The sequence below is a fragment of the Podarcis filfolensis genome, assembly GCF_964270895.1.
Source record: "Podarcis filfolensis genome assembly, chromosome: 1".
Classification (NCBI taxonomy): domain Eukaryota; kingdom Metazoa; phylum Chordata; class Lepidosauria; order Squamata; family Lacertidae; genus Podarcis; species Podarcis filfolensis.
Genome location: NC_139604.1, coordinates 62010997 through 62036448, shown reverse-complemented (window position 1 = coordinate 62036448; position 25452 = coordinate 62010997). Strand labels below are relative to the sequence as shown.

The 25452-nt window shown below is 41.2% G+C and overlaps 1 protein-coding gene across 18 annotated transcripts in view; it reads right to left on the bottom strand.

Annotated features, from left to right (window-relative positions):
• BRSK2 (BR serine/threonine kinase 2) overlaps nucleotides 1-25452 on the bottom strand; it is a 405249-nt gene that overhangs the window by 168953 nt on the left and 210844 nt on the right. The gene's annotated exons all lie outside the window — the stretch shown is intronic.

The window sequence follows — 25452 nt, the reverse complement described above, 5'->3', positions numbered from 1 at the left end:
TTTTTAGCACCTCCTTGTTCTGAAGCAGTATACATTTTATCCTCTGAGAGTTAGATGCTGGGGAAAAACAAGAGGAGGAGGGTCTTGCCTTCATGTACTGCTTGTTAGCTTTCCAGGAACATCTGGTGGGCACCACTGAATGTTGGCTGAAATACGTCTTTCCTAGCCTAGTGCCCTCTTTATATTGTTGAAATCCAACTCTCATTAGCCCCAGCCAGTATGGCGAATGATCAAGGACGACGGAAGCTGTAGTCCCTTTGGAAGGCACCAGACTGGGGAATGCTAGTCTAGATAGACCACTGGTCTGTTCAAGCAAAGCACTTTTTGCAACAATTCCTCTTGAAACCAACAGGATGAGCTGAATGACTTTGTCCGCTATCATTTCTGCTTCAGTGAATACAGAGCAGATTAGGATGTAACATAAAGCCCAAGACTAAATTCTTGCCACATCATTATCAAATAAGACAAATTATTACAATAAAGGAAAACATGCTGTTAGAAGATTGTATATGACATCACTTCCAGCCAATCAAGCAAAAGATCCTATTGCACAGAAAGCTCTAAAAGCCAGTTAGAAGATCACTGAGATGGGAAAGCAAATAGGCAAGGAAAACCTCGTGGACAGGCAAGGAGAGGTACATTTATTATGCTGCGTGGCTGCAAGCTGGGTGACGACAGGAAGAGCCCCGGGTAGCACATTGAGAATTCACACAGTAACTTAGAGCAAGTAGCCATCTGCCATGATTTATGGCCTAACACAGCAGTGGGTGCAAATTACAGCTGTGCTGATACAGACAAAAATACGTCCTGGAAATGCAGATGCAGGTACCTAAAGCATCTCAGACTGGGAAATATACATTCTGCTGTGATGAAAATAATTGTCCAACTCCCATTAGGAACTGTTTTAGCTTCTTTGACACACAAACTACCTTTTGTTAATATTATTATTTTCCCCCTTTGGAAAATCCAGTTAAATCATTAAAAAAATCAAATTGTTACGGTTTATCCCTTATATGTCAGAAAAATATCTGCTTTAGTCAGCCATCCCAAGGTGTTAGCATGCTACCCCTTTATTAACGTAGTCGCAAAATTACTCACTGTCTTGTGAGAATTTTGGCTTGTGAAGTAGAGCATACTGTTCCATGAGTGTGTAACTGTAGCAGGAGGAAGCATAGGGTTTAAGTCACCAGACATCACTGGCAGAGCTGTGAGTTGCCAGCTTTCCTTCTGAAAGGTGAATACTGCACTTTTATCAATGCTTTTTCCTCCTACAATCTAGTTTTTTTTTATCTTGCGTGAATGATTTGCTTCCCTTCTCGCCAGGAGTGGCGCTGTGGGTTAAACCACAGAGCCTAGGACTTGCCGATCAGAAGGTCGGCGGTTCGAATCCCCGCAACGGGGTGAGCTCGTGCTGCTCGGTCCCTGCTCCTGCCAACCTAGCAGTTCGAAAGCACAAAAGTGCAAGTAGATAAATAGGTACCGCTCCGGCGGGAAGGTAAACAGCATTTCCGTGTGCTGCTCTGGTTCGCCAGAAGTGGCTTAATCATGCTGGCCACATGACCCGGAAGGTGTATGCCGGCTCCCTCGGCCGATAAAGCGAGATGAGCGCTGCAACCCCAGAGTCGGCCACGACTGGACCTAATGGTCAGGGGTCCCTTTACCTTTACCTAAAAGGCCCTACTTTCTTGAGATGCTATAATTTGAGGCACCTACATCTAACTAAATTTACAGTGGTGATAATTAAAAGGAATTATTCCCAAACAGTGCCCCCCCAAGAAAAACCAAAAGGCACACTGACCCCCCACACTGACTAGTGCACAAAACCAGAAGAATGAAGAGCTAAAGTTTTTCTTCAATCATACCATTTCAAACTGGGGGGGGGGGGGGAGGTGTGTGCTTAAATGCTCTCTGATAAAAAAAAAGTCTACCCCATAGAAAACTAGGACTGGTGATGCTGGTGCAGGTGCCAACTCACAAGTGATGAGTACTGTAAGTATCAAGCAACCGGCTTTTAGTGTAGCTGGTTGCTACCAACCAGTTTGTCAGTGATACATGGCCAGATTATAATAGTGCAGTTGGAGGGTCCATGCCTCCATGGGGGGGGGGCAGACTCAGAGCTTTCTTTAAAAAGAAAAAGGAAAAGTCTCTAGCTTTAATGGAAGGAAATTTATAAAGCAAATAGTGCAGGCAACCATCTAAAATGGTTTTTGAGAAAAGAGCCAGCTTCGCCACTCCCACTTTTCCAGTGTTTCAGCCAATGAGTGAAGTCAGAGCTGTGATTAATGAGTGACTTGTTGCTATTGGAACTCCTGGGTCCTAAAGAACTGCTGTTTCTCCCCTTCCCATTCATACACTTTTCTTTCCTGCTTCTGTTTCATTTTCTAGTTTTTGGAAAATCTGTAGTTAGTCTTTCCTTTCTTCCCTAGCAATACACATTTCCTGTTGTGGGTTCCTCTGAGATAAAGTACTCCCTGTGTCATTTTCTGAAAATACCACTATACAGTGTGGGCTGATATGAAATAATCTCCTTCCCTGCAGAAGTCTTTTTTTAAAAAAGAAATGAAAGCTGGTTACTCTGCTTTCCCAGGTCTCTCACACCCAGTGGCTACAGGCCTAAGAGAACTCCCCAAGGGAATCAGTCATAGTACACAGCCCTCTGGGAATAAGCTCAGTTGAACACAAGTGGGAATTGTGCATCTAAAATATGCAATAACCAGGACAGATTAAGATTGGTTGAGGCCTTGTTGCTGCCCTTTTTGTGAAGAGAGGGCAGAAAAACTTGATCCTTTATAGTACAAAGATGCATCATTGTGGCTAAAGGGATAAAAAAATGGATATTTATGATATGATTACCAAGTCTAAAATAGGCATGTGAAGTAGGCTGGGCTGAGAATTGCTGACTGGTCCAAGGCAGGAAGTTAGTACAACCAATGAAGAATTAAGTGAGTTAAACATGTGAAACTGCACATGCTCAGAGTATTTGTTTCTTTTATAAAGGATGGCAAAATGTTTTGCTTGAGTTTTGCTGAGAGTTAGGAAATTGCACATGCTCATGTAGTCTGCAAAAGCTTATGCTGTAAAAAAAGGGGGGTGAGCCTTCAAAATACCACAAGACTTGCTTACACCTTAGTTACACCTTTTGGGAGGAAAGGGGCCCACTATTTTGGGAACTAAACCAGAGTCCCCAACTACCTTAATTCACCTTTGATACTGTAATACAATATTCACATCCTTGTTGCTTTCTTAACCTGGTCTGATGAATGTCCAGCACATAAGGCACCTTCCTCCTCCATTAGTTTCCCTTGTGGCAGGGATTCCTCTGAAAGACAGCAGGAGCTGACTTTGCTGACACCTGTTAAGGATTCCCACTATGCCAGTTTAATTTCTAATGGACTGTTTTGACGGCACAGGCTGCAGCAATTCTGCCAAGTCAACTGATGTATAAGCACTGATGAAGTTGGCCCTTAGTCTTGTGCTCTGGTTCCTAAGAAAAACACACAGAATTGACAAGGGGATAGACTAAACTATCTAATTGCATTTTCCATCTCAAGTTGCTATGCCTCTGCAACTTTTGCTACTGTTTTATGAACCATGGCTGATAGCCATATGCCTAAAGACATCTGAAGTACATGCAAGAGGAATTCACTTTTCCTGTGTCTGCAGCAAGGAAGGCACATTGGCACTGTCAAGTGACAATAAATGCACAGGAACATTTGTTTTTAAAATCTTAGTGCCCTTCACTTGATGTAGTGTGGAAATGCTTGCGTTTAAGACTCTTAAATCTCACAAGAGCAGAAACCAACAAAAACTTCAAGAAGTAGCAAGCAAGCATGCAATGCAATGCAAAAACAAAAAAACAAAACAAAGGAAAATGAAGAAAAGATTTAGAATAATAGCCAAGTTCTAAAAAAAATGGTCACAAGGCTGAAGCCTGCCTGAAAGCTCTAGGCTCTCCTACTTAGAAACCCTGCTATTAAACTCATCTGCTTTGGGTTGAGAAACATGCATGGTCAATATTCTTAGACACACTCTCTTCTTTACTATTCCTTCAAAAGTTCCAGGATGGAATCCTGGCAAACAGTCAAACAGAAACAGGATTACAGCTCTGCCTTAGTAAGCCTTGTTCAAATGAAGCCAATGGTAGGATCGTTCTCAGATACCTCATTTTGTTGAATATATATCAGTTCATTAAAAATGCTTTTGCTCGCAATCTTACTCATTGTGCCCAAGAAGGGTAAAGACAGGGCTTGCAGAAGATATTGCAATGAATGCGGCAGACTGAGCCCTGCCTTCTCCACTACAGTCCAGCACTCTCTTTCCCCAACCTGCAACAGTCCTTGCTGCAGTCCCAGGATTTCTAGGGTCATCTCACTCCTCAGTGCTGTGCTCTGAAGGAGGAGTCCTTCCTCAGAAGAGACACTGTGGGTGTAGGCACTTGGTCTTACACTGCTTTGCTGCAATAGTGGCAAAAATTGTCCACAGTCAGAGAGTGTGGATGTGTGGGCTTGTGTACAGGAGAGAACTATAGGCGCACCAATAGCCATTACAGATTCAACAGTATTTGCTTCAGTTGCTATGTTCCATGGCTAGCTGGTGGGCTGACAGCAGGGCAGCAGCACCAGGAAGTGGATGGTGGACTCAATCCACCACCTCTCCCAACCTACCACCTGAGCCAGATGTCTCATGGTGGCTCAAAATAGCCTTAGTACAGAGCTGTTCTACAGGACTGAAGTCTAGAGTTGCTTCCACTTCAGGTTCTTTAATGCTCCTTAGGCAGTGTGCTCTTGCATGATTAGCAGAATACGTGGTTCCACATATAATCCCCTTTGCGAATGCATAATGGCTGTATCCATGGCAAAGGCTAAACTGGCAAGTTATTACTGACCTAAGGTTGCAACCTTGGAGTAAGAACCTAAATATATGCATTCAGAAACAAGTTGAATTTGAATAAAGCAAAGAAAGCAAGAAGTTAGATCAGTTGTGGGGTGGGGGAAGCAATATTTGACATGATTAGGCTAGATGGACAATTTCTATGAGTCCATATCATGTGGCTCTCTGCAACACAGCACCTTTTTTGCTACATTGTTGCTCTGTTATCATTTATGGTGTTTAACTGGAATAGCAACTGATATTCCCAATCTAAACCAGCAGAGACAATCAGGCAGTTAGGCTGATTGCAACCAGCATCTCCTCTCTCTTTGTATCCAACTTTCATTTCTCCCTTCTCTGTGGTTGCTGCACACTAGCACAAAGGGACTGAAATGCAACACTGATTTCAGCCTCCAGACCATAACAGCAGGACAAGGGCTAGTACTTATATGTGACCTGCCTCTGATTAACATCAAGTGGGTGCCTTCAGTAGCAAAATTCTGTCATCTTCAAAGTTTCCCCCTCCTTTCCCTTATCCTCCTCATTAATTTTAATTTTTCCCCAGATTTCCTGTTGAAAATGAATTCTTAATGACTGCTGTTGCTGTTTTAAAATGTTTCAAATTCCCTCAATAATGTTTCCTCCCAATCAAGCTGAAAATACATTCCAGATAAACAAAAAAAATATTATGCCCCAAAATTTATGACATGTAATCTGTGTACCATTTTTCAAAGTCTATTATCTATTTGTATATATTAAAATTATTTCTTTCCCCCTCACCTTTTTAATATGATTTTGTTTGGCAACCAAAGTGTTGATTGCTTAATTACTGGTGGCTTTTTTTTTATTTAGGCTTTGTTTAAATCACAATGTACATATAAAAGCTATATAGATAACATGTCCCCCTCCCTCCTGGGCAGTGAGATGCCCAGAGGCAATTCTACAGGGTTTAGTTTCCTTGTGTTAAGTGAGTGTTGTAATGTGTAGTGTAGGGGTTAGAGTATTAAAGTTTGGCCACACAAATGAGTGTTCAGCCATGCAGTTCACTGCATGAAAGCCACATACTAACCTACATCACAGGATTGTTGTCAGTAACCTAAATTTTTGTATGCCACCCTCAGCTCAACCGATGAAGTGTAAGATACAAATGCAAATAATATCTGTTTATTTGTAATCTTTGTCTTTATAATATCTTTTTGTTTACAAATATGCATTATTAGATGCAAGCTGACTCTGATAAGCAGGTAGCACAACCACTAATCCTTCATCAGATTACAACTGGGTAGATACTTCCAGTTGCCTCCAGTTCAGCTAAATCCATAGTGCTCTCTCTCTGTGTGGGGTAAATTAAATACATATTACAGCTAAATATATATAACAACCCCTGATTCACCACACCACCCCCTTCCATGCTGGAAATTTCAGCCTCTTGAGATTGTTATTCGTTTTACACAAACTTGCTTGCAACATTTTGTTTGCCTTTCTGTTTCTGCCCAAATTCAAATTGCAAATAGTTGTCTAGTTGTCTCTCTGCCCCTTCCTCCCAAACCCAAATGGTGATCACATTCTGAAGCCTTAAAGCTGTGATGGAACAATCAGTGCTTCTGCTAACATGCTGATAACCTATCTGGTAAGCCAGGCAAACCCATAATCAAGACCTTCTCTCTCACTGATTGAAGACCAGCAGTGTGACTTCAGTAGAGTCTTTTCAGGACTTTCCTCTCTCCTCCATGTCACTCTGGTGCCTGATGAACTACACTGTGGCCACAGCATTCCCTTCTGAATCTATCTCATATCTCATCTTAACATATCCAGCAACTTCCTCTTTCCCAGTCTTGCCCCATGGATTGCCAATATTCATCCTTCTTTCCTGAGTAGCTAGTAGGTGGGAGCATAAGGGAAAGGGGGATCACTGAATGCTTTGGGATGAGGCCTGAGGGACTTCTGGGAAGAGAATGCTATGGTGCATCTCAGCTGAAAAGAGGCATGCGGGGGGGGGGGGAGATTTTGTGCAAGGTTGCTTCCATGCTAGTCCTTTCATCTGGAATTTGCACACTTTATGCACTGGCTGTTTATGAAGCAGTCAGTTGATGCCGCCAACTTGGGTTTTCTGAATGATCCTCCCACTTTGTTTCAGACCTGAGTTGCGGCCATTTTTCTGTCTCCTCACACAGTCTGCCAGTGTGGATGGCTGAAGTGCTATTGAGGCCCTGGGAAATTGGTGACACAGCTGGTGATACCCACCACTTCATGCTTGCATTGGAAACAGATTCACCTTACTTTTAAACAGTGTTTCAAGTAAGCAGTACCTCTGATTTTGAAGGCAGAAGTTGGTGGAAAAGACTGACCTCAGCTACTGTGAGTAAAAGTAAAAGGAGAAGGTACCTTCCCTCTACAGCATTTGATCTAATCGTAGCTATTATTTCTAAATACATGTAAACAAGCTCCAAGTTTATCTTTTATCCTTTCTTCCCCTTTGTGATGCATTTTCTTATTTTTTGTAATGCGTGAGTGTGCCCTACTCTCTGTACAAGTAGTAGCTCTATAGCAAATAAGAACCAAGCTCCAAAAGGCTGGCCCAGGCAAGCTATTTCAACCTTTGATCTCTCAGGACATTTCCCACCTTGCCAAAACAAGCTGCAGCTCCCATGTATCACTAACACTGCATAACCCAGTGCTAATACTTGAAATTTCCAGGGTTATGTGTTTCAGTGCAACTATGTCATCTTAAAAGGAGTGCTCCAGAAAACAGTATGTTCTACCATTAGTTCCAGCTTATGCAAATAACCTGCTTGTGTTTAAAATTACTCAATTTTAATGCTCTACAAACCCGGAAGCTCCAAAATGAAATGAAACAAAACCAACTATTTGTCCTTGGGGCAGAGTATATCATGACACATGTAATCTGCAAAACAGCAACATTAATTATTTTTCTGCCATCTTCCATTATATGCTGTGGTGATGGTTGGATTCACACGTACTACCAGACAGACTCAACTGTTAGTTCAGTTCCCAGATTCTATGATTGTGAATGGCTGTGATGGAACAGTTACTGGCCTATCCTATGCTGCTAAGTAGAATTCTGCTCTATTGCCATCAGCCCAACACTCAATTGCCTTAGTAGATTATTTGAGATATTATTTGCTGATTTTACAGTGGCTAAAACCATTTAAGGGCAGTACATAAAATAATTGTTTTTATTCTGCCCTTGCCCTACTCATGCGATCCCCTCCATCCATTTTCTTGCTATGAAACAGTGTTATGGGTTGCGGCATCAGGAGGAACTTTCTGTTCAACAGTGGAACAGACTTCCTTGGAAGGCGGTGAACTCTCACTGGAGGTTCTTAAGATGAGGTTGGATGGCCATTGGTCATTGATGAGATTCCTGGGTTTTAGGGTGTGGACTAGATGACCCTCACAATCCCTTGTAACTCTACAGTATTTTGCTTCTAAACACTGGAAACTGTGCTGAAAAAGTTCCAAGAAGTTAGTTTTCACAGGCTTATCCAGATTGCAATACACTCATTAGAAACTCTCTACCTAAGTGGCTCTTAAAATAGCAGCCTCAAAACAGTGAAACACAGGCGTGTTATCATAATAAAAGTGTCTTCCTTATTAATATTTGCCCTGGTTTCTTTAAGGCTTGGCATCTTTCTCAATAATGTATGAAAGTGGGTTGAAGAGACGGCACAGAAATTCTGCTTTAGGACTTAGCTGACCCAAATACACAGTTCCCCTAAATGTTTCAGGGAAAAGCATTGCCTTCCCCCTCCCTCTTTAGCCTCCTTTACTGCTGCATTGCAGGACTGTAAGTTCAGGTTATTATGCAGTATCATCCTAAACATAAATTAAAATGGCTCCCAGGACCTTTCCTACTCTTGCTGTTTGGGTGCATATTTCTACATGGGACACGGGTGGTGCTGTGGGTAAAACCTCAGTGCCTAGGACTTGCCGATCGTATGGTCGGTGGTTCGAATCCCCGTGGCGGGGTGAGCTCCCATCGTTCGGTCCCAGCTCCTGCCCACCTAGCAGTTCGAAAGCACCCCTAAGTGCAAGTAGATAAATAGGTACCACTTTATAGCGGGAAGGTAAACGGCGTTTCCATGTGCTGCGCTGGTGCTGGCTCGCCAGAGCAGCTTCGTCACGCTGACCACGTGACCCAGAAGTGTCTCCGGACAGCCCTGGCTCCCGGCCTCTTAAGCGAGATGAGCGCGCAACCCCAGAGTCGGACACGACTGGCCCGTACGGGCAGGGGTACCTTTACCTTTACCTCTTATATACTCACATATTCCAAGATGATGCCCGTGGAACTTAAAGTTGATTCACATGACCAAACTGCTGCGTTTGAGAATGGCGGTGGATCTTTGCAGAGAATTCAGTGTGTTGTGTGATTGTTTAAATATGTGCCTTGCTCACTACTCAACCACGTTTATTATATCACAGTAGCCCTAGATCCAGCATTTTGGAAATAAGGACTGTTGTGTCACATGAAATTACCAGACCATGATAAAGAGGTCTAAGAACAACAATCACTAAGCTAAAGGATGCCTTTTCATCTCAGCTTCACTTGCTGCAAGCAAGTTGACAAGAGACACATCAGAGGGCAAACTAAAATTCTTCTGGTTTGTTGAATCAGAGGGTGATTTTATTCCTGACCCTGTCCCCTTTCAGTTACTTACAGAAGAACAAAGATGGCCTAAACACAGATGTTAGCATGGAATGCCTCGGCAGTGGTGATAATCACAAATGAACAATATCACTCTTTTGATTTGAAAGGCATTTTCTATTCACAATATGTCCTTTACTGTGGAGGGAGATTCAACCAATGTGATCTACTGTTGCTACTACTACACTAATGCTTGCTCTGCCAGTTGGTAGATTCCTTAAGGCTTAAGCCAAAGAATATTCTACTTAAGTTATCATTATTAGGGATGTATGAGCACCTTCGTGCAGGTTCCCAAGGGGTTTGGTGCTTTATGCACAACACACCAGTGGGCTCTCAAAACTTCTGCTCTCTGCATTTTACCACCCACCCCAAGGATTCACCAAATGTATCTGGAACAGGTGAAGTGAGAGAGTCCAGTGGTATAGGCAGATATGCCACCTCCTCAGTGTTGAGTCTTTCACTTAGAGGAATGTATTGAGATTACAAATCTCAAAAGATGCTCAGCAGAGAAGCTGGTACACCTCCTGGCACTTGCTGCTCCCCCCTCCTCTTCCCCAGCCCCAGATAAGTTTGATGAGCTCTCATGACACCAGGAGAAGGCAAGGTAGCAACAATGAAGGTGAGTGAACCAGCTCCTCAGTGGAGCATCCTTTCCTGCCAATGGTTGGAGTGGAACCACAAGTCTCATTGGACACCCCCCCCCCAAGGAATGGGAGCATCCCTGCCACCACTGCCACAGGTAAATTTGGTGTGTCTTTGGGGTGGCAGGGGAAGGAAGAGACAGTCACTGTGGAAATTCGAAGCATGGGATGAATGAGACCCTACTCAACCTACACTGACCTCACACGTGAAGGTACAGTTTTGAGTGCTCTTATTTGTTTTCTTGTGACATCCCTAAACATTATGCTACAACCACAAAACAACCACAAATTCATTAAAATGTCAGGTCCTTTAGATGCTGTGCACCCAAACCATTAAGGGCTTTAAAGATGAAACCCATTGCTTTAAACGTGGCTCATAAAAAAGTTGAAACCAACTAAAATAGTATATAATTGGCATATGTTACACTAACCAGATAAGTATTTTCCAGGAAAGCAGAACACCAACATAAATTGGTTTAAGTGCTCCAAGTCACAGCCAACATATGAGCTTCCAGAAGTAATACTGGATTGAGAAGCACTTCCAAGCTATGAACCCAGCTCTTAAGGTGTTACCCTTCTACGCTCCAGCAATCAAAATTTGACACATTCAGAATGGATAAGTGAAAAGCTGAAAAAAAGAACCTGTTCTACACTATGAAAAGAAGAAGATTCACTATGAGAAGTTCCAATACACACAAGTAACACAGACAAAGTAAGTAGTCTCCTTTATAGCTGTTTCTCACTGAGTACTTAAAGGAGCATCCCTTAGATATTGCATAGAGTGCCTTCCATTTAATGAACTGGAGCTCAGGAGTCTACTTTAGAAGAAAGGAATGCTGTGCTGCAAAATGAAAAAGCAACAGGGAGGAACTCAGTATTTATAATGCTAATGATGCAGGAAGTCTGGATGAACTACATTTGGTACAGGCTTCTTAGGGAAAGAAATGAATTCAGGAGTTGCTGCAACCACAGATAACCGAGTGAGCAACGTGCTCCAAAAAAAGGTTGAGAGCAGACTGCGCCTTTTTAAGCCTCTGTCTCCAGACTACCTCTTTCAGGGTCTGACCCCTGTTGTGAAGAGCATCAGATTCTTCAGGGCCAATCCTCTGGCCTGAAAATGGGCCTTCTTCTCTTCTATATCCTCCTGCATGGGACATGCCCTGTGCCACTAGTGGTGCTACAGGAGGTTCTTCTGGGGGATTCTGTCCATCAGCCTCAAGTGCTATGGTTTCTGCATCTCCAGCAGCATGCTCAGAGCCCTGGACCTAAACTGGCTTCTGAGCTGGAGACTCTGTAGCCTTCAACTCAAGAATCTCGATTGCTGCTGGACTCTGAGGTCATGACAACACCATTTCTATATTTATGTTAGTTTAACCTTGTACAAGACCATGTCAAAAGCAGAAACCTCTCCCTCAGTGTGGCACATGAAACTGCATGAATTTCAGAGCCAGAAAGAGGGAAGAGAGGAAGAGTTTGTAATACTACAGATCCTATTTTTCATGTGGAGGTTCCCCATGTGATTTAGAACTCAGATTGTCCAAGTTTCCACGTTACATGGGAAACCTCCTCAAGTACAGCAGGCTGCAGAAGTTATGACAAGGGTGGCAATGGTGGGGGGTGGGGGGTGGGAGGAGCTGTGTGACCTTGGAGGCAGGGCTAAATGCAAGGCGACAAAGCCCCTGTCACCATGATTACCCTCTTCATGCAAGTATGGGAGCACTAAACTATCACAACAATAAAAGCAGGCAAGCATATAGTCCGCTGTGTTATTTCAGGGTCAACTGTATCTGGAAGCAGTTGTCCACAGCTGGTTCCTAGACTCCTCCCAGCCAAGCAGCTGCCAGAATGCTAACATGTTGCTCCATCGGGTCGTGGTCCAGGTTGCTGGCAAGCCTGCCTGATCTTCTGCCCAACAGCTGTGAAATATTCTGGGAACTTTGTCTCTCTTACATATGTCACAGTCAGAGAACATGGAGGAGAGCTAATTGCTGAATAGGGATGGCAGTTCTGGTCCTAGAATTATTTAACTAGAAATTCCTGAACTTTCAAACAATACAGAAATAATAGTTAGAAAGAGTGTTACCTCAAAATAGCTTTCACACACTCAGGAAGGTGTGGATCAAAAATAGGAAATGGCAAAAGAAAAAGAGTATGGAAGCTTTTACTGGAGATCTGGAGTGATGCACAGGCAAGAGGTGAGTTGAACAGACAAGGAGAGACATTTCATAGGTTAAATTGTGTTGCAAAGAAAAATTTACCCTATGCCTGTAATTATATGTAGATGACTCCACAAAGTTATTCAGGTGTCAAGATCTGGTTAATTGGGGGCAAAAGTAAAATGGAGTGCAAACTTGAGAATATACAATATTTGATGGCAGAAAAACTGACTACTGATAACCAGCTTTCCCTGGTTTCTAATGAGCATTTGCATATGAATATTTATTCTGGATAATGTATGTTGGAGCTAATTTTGTGGAATTGGTGCATACTATAGATGCTTTTGAAAAGAGGAATCTAATTTTATAGAAATATTACTTGAATTTTACATCAAGAGGATTCTAATGAAAATAAGCACACGGATGAATTTATCCCATGACACCTACCAGACAGTCTCTTCAATACAGATGACTGGCGAAAGTTTTTAAAACTGGCACAACACAATGAAGGCTTTGCTGCAAGTCCTTTCACTTCCTCCCCTTTCTGAAACCCAGTTTTGTGCCAAAAATTATCACACATTTTTTTACCATTATCCACCAATTAATGAGAAAATAAATTGTATCAGAAAATTATCAAAGGGGAGGGGGGAAATTCAGTAAAATTCTCATGGATAGGTTGCAGAGTTTTTGCTGCCCTTGCCTTCTTTTGAGGGTGCATGTGAGCATCATTTCTATTATTCCACAAATCTTCTCATCAGTGATCTGCACTATGCAGCCTGGCAGGTGTCTGCCCTTAATAAAAGCCCAGAGATCAATCCTTCCTGAGATAAATCCTTCCATGGGTCTTTTTCAAGAGAAGGAAGTGCAGGCAGCCAGACACTGCAAATTTGGTCACCTCGCAATGATACAGTAAAAGCTTAACATCCACCAACATTCTAAAGAAATTCTCAAGTGCCCCGATATTTAAGCAGAAAAATGGAAGCCTGTTTCACAAGGGAAAATTTTTAAGAAATTGGAGGACAGATTTCAGCAAAGCATTCTTGAACTCATCATATCATGGCTTAATAAGACAAGGTATGACCAAGAATTTTGCCTGTACACACAGCTACTTCTCCCTTCAAAGTGGAAGCCATCAAACCAGGAAGCTTCCCTGGTTGCTTCTCATTTCATCAGAACTGGTGCGCTAAGGTTTGGAATAAACCAGAATATTAAACCACAGTCCTAACTTGTTCAGCAGCTGACAAACATAGTGCTGGCTGACATTAATAAGCCACAGCTAATCCCACGCCACTTGCCTGCTTCCCTTTCTTCTCCTGTGGCACAGCCACAAGGAGATAAGAAGCTTTCACTCTGGTTTTTTATTGTTCTTTTCCCCCCTTTATTAACTGCAGCTTGTCATTTCTTCTGAACCTAACAAAGTGAAATAATCTTGGCATATTTCCAGCATTCTATAGTTAACTTCAAACAAGCTGGCTTGTTTCAACAAAGCATTCCTAATATGAACTTCAGTTAATGTTAAACTGCAGTTAATTTAAAAAAGGGGGGGGGGCAAATGTTTCCTATCGCATGGCCATGCTGGATGACAGGAGCTCAAGGCCCACTGCTGCTCATTCTTACATTCCCCAACCATTCCCATCAGCCATCACCAGCATGGAGAATGTTTAAGGATTATGGAAGTTGTAGTCTAAAACATCTGGAAGATTGGGGTAGTCTGAAATAAACTGTGATATATCATATTTGAAATGGCTGGTAGTTTCTCAGTTCATATCAAACTGTAAACTATGGTTAACTTAAGGCTTACTGGTTTGATTGCTTATAGCGCAATTGTAGAAGTGAAAGGGCTGCATCTGCTAACAAAAGGGTTACTCAGGTCTTGGCATAGTAAGCCTATATACTCACTTCTCAACATCTGAGTTTTTATTAGAGTGATTGTTGTCTGTCTCCGCATTGTATTCTCATCACATCATCAGCCTCCATCTGCTCAAGAGGAATGAATTAATTTTCAGGTAAGTAAACACACTAAGTAAGGACCTCAGTGCAACTCACTGATGTTGAGTGGTGAGCTAGTAATGTTTTTACACTACTGCATAATTTTTAGCAGCCATGATTGGGCAAAGAACTCCCATTATACATGTTCTCCAAGGGCATTTTTAATTCAGTCATTTTTAATCTCAGCTTATCGGTTCACAGAAAATGTGGTGTTACAAAGCTTTCCCCACCCACTTATTACAGAGATATCCACTTGATCATGAGAAAACAGAGGGCAACTTTTGAGAATAATGATACTCCCCATTGCTATCTGTAGCCTACAGTGCTTTGGCTGATATGTCAAGAAGCCACAGAACTCTCTACATTCTTCCTGCATCACAATGGCACAGCCTGAGAGGAAGGTTCCCAGAAGCAAAGTAGTGTTTACCATAATGAATCAAACTGGCTTTGAGCAGTTGAAATCAGCCACTTGATGTTACTGTAATAAAGTTTCATTTTCTAAGGTTAACAGTCTCCAGATGCACAAATATTCCCTCTGGATAGTACTTTAAAACACCACCCAAAGATCAAATTCTGCTTAAGAAGCGGGATATTGTGTTTTAGAAAATGCATACAGCGGGTGGAGCAAAATCACCGGCGGGTGGATAAAATTTTTCTTAAAGCTTCCGTACCAGTCCATCCAAGGGTTTTTATATTTTACACTAGGGACAGAATGTGAGCTGAAAAGCATGGGCCCAGTGCAGACATGATGAAAGCTTGTCTAAAGAAACATGCTGTCATTAACAGAACAAATTATGTCTGCTTACAATGAAGAGTGGTTTAGGTCCATTTTCTTTTTTGCAGGCACCTTTTTAATCCATGGAAGCATACAATAAGAAATAAATTGAAGCAAGATGGGAGGAGGGGAAGCAGCAATGTTCATCGGCCACCAGTGGGTTGTTTTAACAATTCAAATAGTCAAAGACATGCAGCTCTTAAGAGTGTGCTATGGATATGTATCATAATCAATACTGACTTCATTTGCATCTGTCCAGAGGCTGAATGGCCACCTATCAGGAATGCTGCAGCGGCAGATTTCCTGCATCAGCATGGAATTGAACTAGATCATTCTTTTTCATTTCCCTTCCAATTTTGTGATTATGTGTCCTTTTGTCTGATCCTGCATCAAGTCAGTTGTTCCATATGTAGCCCTATGCAATCACAACCCCATGTTAACAAAATTTGAACTTTTTCTAAAGGTTAGATACTCTGAATACATATGCCCCTACATAAAGAGATAAGAGTATAATCTACCCTCCATACAGACAGCTCACTGAAAATAAAACTAGCTACTTAAACCCCTTAAACAGGTATTAAAGGGACTTTCTTTGCTTCCATGTCCCAGCATTGTTCCATTCTCCAACTATATCATCACAAGCTGCAAAAGTTATTTAGCATAGGCGATTTATTTTCTACTACTGCAAGAAAAAAACTGGGTTTTAAATCTGGTGTGTAAAATATGTAGCATTTTGCAGAGGATTACAGACAGTATGCAATTAGATTGCAACTGCATAAAACAGGAGATTCAGAGTTCTTAAACTTTTCAGATTACCACAAGATAAAAAGTAAAACTGGCAGAAATGCTAATATGAGTAGTCTAAAATTAAACACAACTTTTACATGTCTTTGTGCATTCTTATTCGATTTCTGAAAGTTATAAGATATTAATGGCAGAAATCTCTCATGATGCATGTATAACCAAATGACTAACTGGTAATGCAGCATGGTCTATGCTGTCCTCAAAGAATGACTCCTGTACACACATACACTTAAGTCTTTGTTTCTTATTTTAAGTATTCTCTCTATTAAGCACTTAACATGCACAAAGCATTTTTTCTTTCTTTCAAAAACACCACACTATAACCTTTGGGCTAAGTGAATGGGACTCCTTCCTACTTTCAGAAAGGTTCAGGTTCCATCAGGGGTGGCAACCTGAGTAAAATATTTTTTTGGGGGGAGGTAAGTCCTGTCCTGCATAATCGATCACAAGACACAGCACATGCACACCAATACCCATCAACTTTGGGGGCCCCACTCTCCTCATATATTTTATGGGGGGCACGCGAAGGGACCTCTGCCACTAGGAGTTGGTTCCTATAGGTTCAATACCACCTGTGGCCAAACATGCTAGCTAGCTACCACCCATTGGAAACCATCCCAGCAGATTTAAACCATATGTTTCCAAGATGCTCCTCACATTCTGGAGGGGTTGGAGTCTAATTTTGTAATGAAGTCTGGAGTGAAAATGGGAGAGAGGTTGGTATTACAAACCTCTCTATTATGGTGGCATTTCTAGTACTTGATTTTCCACTTATCTTCCTCCACTTCAGTTGTTCTGAAACACTTTAATTTCCAGAAAATTGTAGTGCCAGGAAGCCAGAGATGGCACTGCAGAAACCTGCATGATGTGCCACCCCCATTGTTCTTGAATCCCTGAACAGGTGAGAAAAGCAGACTCAGTTATGCTCATCACCCCCTAGGATGGGAAAAATGAACTACCACTACCATGAAGTAGCGTACGGTAGGGAATCTCAGGAACATACCCTTCACAAAGGAATGCTGCTTTTGGGCTGAAAAGTGTTCCCTGACCCTGAAGTAGAGAGACTATATGGTAGCACTCTCTTTTAAGTGAAGCTTTGTTTGTCTTCAACTCTGTTTCCCACTCTTTTGGGGTCAGAGGCTCTGCACATGCTACAACTGCATAACAAACTGTTCCCATCACTGTAGCTCCATGCTAGGAAAGTCTTCAAGTTGTTGATTTCTATGCGTCATTAATCTGTTGAAGTGCAGAAGCTCTCATGGGTTAAAAAAGGTGGAAACCGAAGTATGTTTTCATGAAAGGCCATGTCAAAAGGGACAGATTGTGGGATGAAGTACTGGACATCAGGTTTAAACATCAAGGATTTAATTTAAAAGAGAAAGAAATGGACAATTGCTTCCCTCCATTTTGCTTTTTCTGTGCGGTCATGGCTGGGCGGTGAGGGACACTGGGAGGTTAATGAAGGACAGAAGAGATTTAGGAAGGAAATTCTGGAACAGCTGAGAGAGTAGGAGGGCTGGGAGAAAATTCATCAAAGAAAAAAGGATAAGAACATTACAAAAGGGGATTTATTTCAGAGTCGTTTGGAAGGAAATTTCAGAGGGAATAAAAAGGGCATTTAAAAATAGCTTTCACTCCCAATATTAGAGAGTTTGGTAAATTCATCCTATGTCCCATGGCACCAGCTTGCCTAGCATTAACCTACCATTACCCTCATGCAATACTATTTTGTTATTATTCCCTGGTAAGCAAAATACTAGCCCAGTCATTTGTCTGATATTCATGGTATATTTTAGTAATGCTTCAATCCAACCCACTTGAAACCTTTTCTATGAAAACAGTACAGTGGCGGGCACAAGACATTGGGCATGACATTATGTTTGCTGACTGGGAACAGTTATGGACTACCGGTATAAAGTTTACGGCATGTAATGCCTTAAGAGAGAACATTATGAAAATGATTTACAGGTGGTACATGACCCCAGTCAAGCTTGCAAAAATCTATCATACGCCCAATAATAAATGCTGGAAATGTAAGGAAACTGAAGGTACTTTCTACCACCTTTGGTGGACGTGCCCAAGGATCAAGGTCTTCTGGGAAATGATTTATAATGAAATGAAAAAGGTGCTTAAATGCACTTTCGTGAAGAAACCAGAAGCCTTCCTCCTGGGCATGGTAGGCCAATTGGTGTCAAGGAAAGATAGGACGTTTTTTATGTATGCTACAACAGCAGCAAGAGTACTCTTAGCAAAGTATTGGAAGACACAAGAGCTACCCACACTGGAAGAATGGCAGACCAAGGTGATCAACTACATGGGACTGGCGGAGATGACTGGCAGAATCCGTGACCAAGGGAAAGAGACGGTGGAAGAAGATTGGAAGAAATTTAAAGTTTATCTTAAGAACTGTTGTAAAATTAATGAATGCTAAAATGTCTTGGGTAATGCAAAATAGAATTGCAGTGACAAACAATGGGATATGAGAAAAAAGATTTAAAGAAAGTGCTATAAGAAATTGAAATTAGGGGTTGCTGGAAAGATTTAAAACAGGGATGCAGAAAGGGGAGGTATGGGGAAGTCGCTGAAAGAAGGTCTAAGGAAAAAAAAGGTTAAGAAATTATACGTGTTTATATGTTTGTTTGTTTATGTATTGTATTGTATTGTCTTTTAATATGTGTTGAAAAACCAATAAAAAATTTATTAAAAAAAATACAGTGGTACCTCTGGTTATGTACTTAATTCGTTCCGGAGGTCCGTTCTTAACCTGAAACTGTTCTTAACCTGAAGTACCACTTTAGCTAATGGGGCCTCATGATGCTGCTGCGCCACCACCGCACGATTTCTGTTCTCATCCTGAAGCAAAGTTCTTAACCCAAGGTCCTATTTCTGGGTTAGCGGAGTCTGTAACCTGAAGTGTATGTAACCTAAAGCGTATGTAACCTGAGGTACCACTGTACACTGTAACTTCCATTAGCCATAGCTATCAAAGAACTTAGTAAAACAGTTTCACCTAAGACTGTCATAGCTTTGAGGTGGCATTCAATCACACACCAGCAATTTCAGGTTGAGAAATTATAGCTGATTGTGAGGTCTTGTTTTGTATGTATTTATTTAATTGCATTTAGAAATTGCTTCCAATAAAATACCTTGAAGCAATTTCACAATCGAAATGTCAGCAACAAAAACAATTGCACAATTTTGTATATAAAAAGCAACAAACCCACTTCCCCAGGAGATCAGACTTCTTGCGATAAAGAAAGTGACAGGAAAATGCACTGGGAAGTATGCGATAACATGTAACCTCCCAGCAAACAAATCAGAATTAATGCTCAATAAACAGGTTTGTGTGTAAGTGACCTGAATATTTCTTGGTGGTGATGTAGAGCTAAGCACCATACAGGCATGAAGGTGAAATGGATGCTCTGTGTCCAGGGCATAGAAGAATCTGCATGTACAGAACTATATAGTTACAGAATGCAGTTGGAGGATGTTCCCACATGGCAACAACTCTGAGCCTAGGAAGGGTAAAGCATCAGTAGAAAATCATCCTAACCTTTGCTCTCTGATCTGTTAATGTGTAGAGAGTTTATGTGTGAAAGAGCATTCTGTCATGAGGTCTTTCACCTGGCCTTCAAAGTGATATGGTCCCAATCGCTCTTCTAAATATGTAGGCCAGCACTACTTCCTCTTTTTAAGAGAGAATAAAGTCAAGGGACAGGGCTTATTAAAGAGTGGAGGCAGAAAGGAGACCTTCATAGAAACAGAAAACATTAGGTGATGTCTCCTCTACAGATCTAGAATATGTTTTGCAGAAGAAATTAAAGGGAAGCATGCAAAACTAATACAACAGGGTGGTGCAATCCAGACAGAGGGAGCAATATGGAAGACATGGAGATTTTGGCATGTAAGCTTTTGTTGAGTGGAGGAAGCAAGAACTAAAACCTCATGGGTGGAAACAATATACTCTTTTGAGCACAATGATGGAGAGTGCAAGGGGAAATTATACCAAAAGGAAGATGGATTCAATAGAGAAGAAAGGGGGAGGGGAGAGGAAAAAGAAGCATAATGTGATCATAGTGATGGGAAGGGAAGGCAGAGCAAAAGCTACCCTCTTGCCCTGCACAGGTTGTAAAATGGAGAGAGAGGATTATTTAAGGCACACTTATTTAGACTAGGAAAGAGATACCAGTATTAACCCAGTCATTGTCATAACAATTTCCCCCTCACCTCCTGGCAACTTTCATATATGGGAGAGGATCACGCCAGCACTGTGTCCTACTAGTAACTCAGACTCAGGCTGTGTCTCAGTGATGGAACTTCCCAGGCAAGACTGGAAAGGTTTCCTTTCTGAAATTCTAGAGAGTTGTTGCCAGTCAGTGTAGGCAATACTAAGCTTGATGGACCAATGGTGTGAATCAGTATACCATAGTTTCCTGTATTCCTAGCAACTTGCACTGGAGTGGCCAGAGAGAGAGCAAAGGGGAGTACCACTCACAGACAACTGAAAATCCACAATACGCCAGTAACATGTATGGAATTTACACAAGTCTTTAACATTCCCCCCCTCCCCAGAAATCTCAGTCAATAAAACCTATTGTACACAACCCATAATGTTCCAGAACACATAACAACAATGTAAATTAAGTTCACCACATTGATTTCATTTCAAATCAGAACAACATGGTTATAGTGGAAGCGGATGAAGAAAGATGTGTACAAACTCCTTAATTGGTTACTGAGGTTGTTGTTTTTATATAGCCTTCTACTGAAATCTGCTCTCAGATAATGTGTTGCATTGCAAAGATGAATCCTAGACAGTTTCCCAAATCTGTTTACAAGCTTGCGGTACTGAACAGATGCACACTCTCAACAGATGTTAGCATTCCGAATCCAGGGATGGCAGCTTCTTCAAAACAGAGCAATGTTGCTTTTGATAACTAAATCTCACCTAACCCAAAATGCATGCACCTTCAGTTTTTGAGCCTGAACTCTCAGAGGAATGTTGCAGGCTAGGCTTCCACAAAAGTGCAGCACCCAGCTTGTACATGGGTTGGCAAGAAGTGAAGATGGGAGCATCTTATTCATATATTGAATGCACTGAAACAATATGTCTGGTATGGTAGGGAAACACCTGTATTGTCCAAGGAAGAGCTAAACAATTGAAAACTGAACCTAGGGCAAGTTCTTCTCAGTCTCAGATCAATTGGATTCACCTAACAGCTAACTATTAGCTAAGGTCTCCACTCTTCTACTAGGAGTAACATAGATCCTACAAGGTTATTTGAACCGCTTTGAGGGCTGTTGTTTTTTACAGTCAAGTGGTATATAAATTTTATGAAACAGTAGAATAAAATAAAAATTCTTGCCCAATTAGAAGGACACTTAAGGCACCCCAAGCCACAGGTATTTGTGAGCAATAGACATGTTGAATTGGTACACCCAGCATCTACATTTGAACTACTTTGCCCCAGGTATCTCTGCTGATCTCTGTTCCTCTAAATAAACTTATAGGATCAACATGGATGACCCAGCAGCAGCAGTAACATATATTAACCACCCTTGTAGCAAGCTCCCATGCTGTGATGAGCCTCTGCTAAGACATACTTGCTGTTCAACTTTCTGTGTTGGTACCTAGAAAAGCCTTTAGAATTAAGAAGTGAGCCAAAGTGACTGAATGGAAGGAAGGATGTCAGAGGAAGTGCTTGCTGCTTTATCAGCTCCAGAGTAGTAAGAAAATATGGAATAGTCGCATTGCCCATCTTCATTATTTCATACTGTCTTAATGAACCAGGACTGTTAGAACATCATGTCCTATCTTTAGGTCAGGCATTAACAGACCGTGATTAAAAGACCAACAATGACTTAAATGGCCTTTTTAGACTCTCAAATAATATACTAACTGAAGCCTCAGTGGTACATGAAGGAATACAAAATCCATTATCTTCCAGAATGTGACTATACAAAGGACAATGCCTGATTGTCACTGTGTAGCTCTGAACACGTAAAAGTGAGATGTCTGGGGTTTAGGTCAAACCAGTCTTGAAATCTGCTCAACTGAATCAATTCACCCATCATTTTAAATTTAGAGTGAGATGTCCTAGGCTTGTTGACAGGTTTGCTCTCTCGACAGGTACAGCATGTGTTCATGATTCTTGCTTAATTCCCCTCTAAAGAGTAATTTGAAGTGCAAGAAGTTGTGGGTGGGATGGGAAAGAAGGAGGGAGTCTGTCTTCTCTGCAGAAAAAAACAACACACAATTATCCAACTTCTTTAAATGCTCAAACAGATGACAAGTGAGCAAGCTCTCAGTGCCACTTGCAAGTTCCAGATTTTAAACAACACTCTCTTTTACAGTCAGTAATAGATCCCCAAGCTTCCATAGAGCAGGAAAGGGAGTCAGGAAAAATAAACCCTACAAACACACATGCACACACACATTTTTTTTTTATCTCTTTGAACTCAGAGGATAGACTCTCACTCATGAAGTTCTTCTGAGATAAATGGGTTGTTATCGGAATACAAACTAGGGTCGCAGAGTAGGGAGCATGAATGTTTATGTGCACTTGAGTTCTTTGATGACTGCCAATCATTTCTGCAGTTTGTTCACCACCTACGTGCTCTCAAACATGCAACACAGACATGCACACACTCCTAATCTGCTCTCCTCCAGAAAAAGAGAAAGGCTTAAAATGGGCACATCCTTAACCCTCAAAATAGTGGCTCAGTGTATAAGCACATTCATATCTCAGGGAGAACAATAGAAAATACATGTGATAAGATGAAGATTTGAAAGTTTGGGTGTGGTTTGTTTATTTGTTGCAATTTGCCCCCCCCCAAGTGCTATTCAAATCTCCTGGGTGAACATCAATATGACAGCACTGACAACCAATTAATCATGAAAATCATCATGCCACACAAGCAGTCCTGGTGCTGGTTTTTAATTGAAGACTGACACCCACCCATACCCACAAACTCCCACATACACACAAGATTTTTGTTGAGTAAAATAGTATTCTAAGGCTGTGGTTCTAAATGGACAAATGTATGTACACTTCACTGTCCAAAGATGTGGTGATGGAACTACCTTAGCTTATTTTTACAAAAGGAATCAGACAAACAGGGATGGTCCTATCATTGCTGACTAAGCCATGATGGAGAAATGAAATCCTCATGTTCAGTGGCAGGGTAGCTCTGAAAACCAGACACTAGAGACAAAACTATTAGTACTATTCATCACATTTCTTAGTTGCCTTTCTAAAATAAAAAAGACCCAATGCAACTTACAGAACTATAAAATTTAAGAGTTTAAACAATAAAATAGCAATCAATCTCTGTAACACTAAAAGCATACACACCATAAAAAGTTAAAAGAAAAACTGGCAGAATATAAAATTAACCAAAAACAAACAGAAAAATAATAACTAACCCCCCCAGCCCATTACATGCCATCAAATGGCCAGAAGCAGAAGAAAGTTTTAATCTGACACCAAAAATATAGTGCAACCTTTTGATACCTTTGCGCCCTGCTGCTAGGCTTTCCAGAAGAATCTGGTAGGTCAGTGTTAGCAACAGATTACTGGACCTTTAGTCTGATCCAGCAGAAGTCCTCTTTTGTTTTTCTGTAAAGATCCTTTTTAGAAAGTTTCCACCTCCGTTTATACTGTACTTTCAGAATAACATCTTAATAGGGAACCACTTCATCACCCTTGTGGAGAGATCAAGAGGTTCTAAATGCATGTAAAACTTGCCCATTTGACCAGAGGCAAGACATATGAGTCCCCACTTTGCTCAGTTCAATGGAAGCATGAACTGAGGACATATTTTACTTGGGATAACCTGAAAAGTTGTCTTCTTAAGTACAATATTTGAGAAACCATGATGTGAGAGATTGCCCACAACATTTTGTTAACAGTGTACATTGTACAGCTCTTCTTTTCGTGCACTTCAGGACATGTAGAACCTCAGGCTGTTTCACTTTCAACCTTGACCTGAACTGCTTTCAGCAGCAGTAGCAACGGCCCATGGTACTGGCTGCAAATTGTAAGCGTACTAAGAAAAGATATACTTTAATAGGCACAGCAGGCTTGCATGACTTTCTCTTTTACAGAAGTGTAGTGCCAGAGAAACAATTCTGAACAAATTTACACACTTATTCTAGCAGAGAAATGATAATTTATGCCTGGCAAGGGTATAACTCTCCCAGTGCATTACAAGGGCCTCAGAGTCATACCTTTAGTCAACTGCTCGACACCAGTAATAAAGGCTGCTTGGAAATAATGTTACAGAATCATCTTGAAAGCAAGAGCTGTGAAAAATGTGTCTGAATTTAGCAAGCTAGGAAGCCCAAGTGGACACTCAGAGAATAATCCATATGCCTACACTTAGCAATCCACCCACAACCCAGTCCCTTAGATAGGGCAATGCAGACTCAAATGACACATTTATTGCAGTTTCATTCTCCACCATGCCTGCCCATGTATCATCTCCACAGCAGCAGTTCTGTTAATTGAGACCAGCTGCTTCAATTCTGAATTATTCTCTCTAGAAATATTGATAGTATTACGTTATGATTAGAAAGCACTTTACCAAATGCCTCTCAATTCTGCACTGCTCAAATGAAGAGCAGCTGCAGAAAAAAGGGGCCAGTTCCCTGAATATACAAAATAAAAAGCTTTAGCCGCAAAAAATAAACTGAACTAAACTGGGTAGGAGAGTGAGAGAAAAAAGAGGTAAATACAGTCAGAGACAACCAAATGCAACGAAAATCAACTTACACTGAGCACTTGCCTCAGTCATTTTGCCTGTAAATAGGGTTCCTAACAAGAGTTTAATATATTTATTAATATGTAAATTAATGGTTTACATATTTTCACTAGTGTATCAATGAACATAAAATATTGGACTCCATGAGTAAGTTGACATTTGGGAAAGACAAAAACTCTCCACTAATCTGCTGCCTGGACTGGACATCAGGGGCTGTAAGGATGCAACATGCTTATAAAGACAAATACAAAGGAAAGGATATTTCTTAAAACCCATGCAATAACCAAATTGTTCCTAAATTCATCTAGAAGTAGAATAGTTCATCTTTTCTTTCTAACAGAAGTTTCTTAGGGATGAAGAATTTAAATTTTAAAAGAACAAACAGAAAAGAAGCACATATTCTGGTAAAGACAGACTAGTGGTATCACCAAAAGTATTCCATTAACAATAATTCTATTAAATTTATCTTCCAGCCATATACACTCTTAATATTGTTAGAAACAGGGAATGAAACAGCCTTTCTTGGTCTCATTAAGCCTGAACAGGTCACTCACTGATGCAAAATCTAGTTTCAGAGCATTCCTATGCCAATAGTGAGCCCAGAAGACTCAGCCGCCTATAATGAGGGAAATTCCAACTTCAAAGAACAAAGGTTCTCCATAGAAATAATCACAGCCCAGGACCAGATGCTCACATCTGTCAGAATAATGCAACTAGAACAGTCCCATTCTTGTGGTGTAACTTAGATCAACCCAACCTAGACATTAACTGTATTACATTAAATTACTT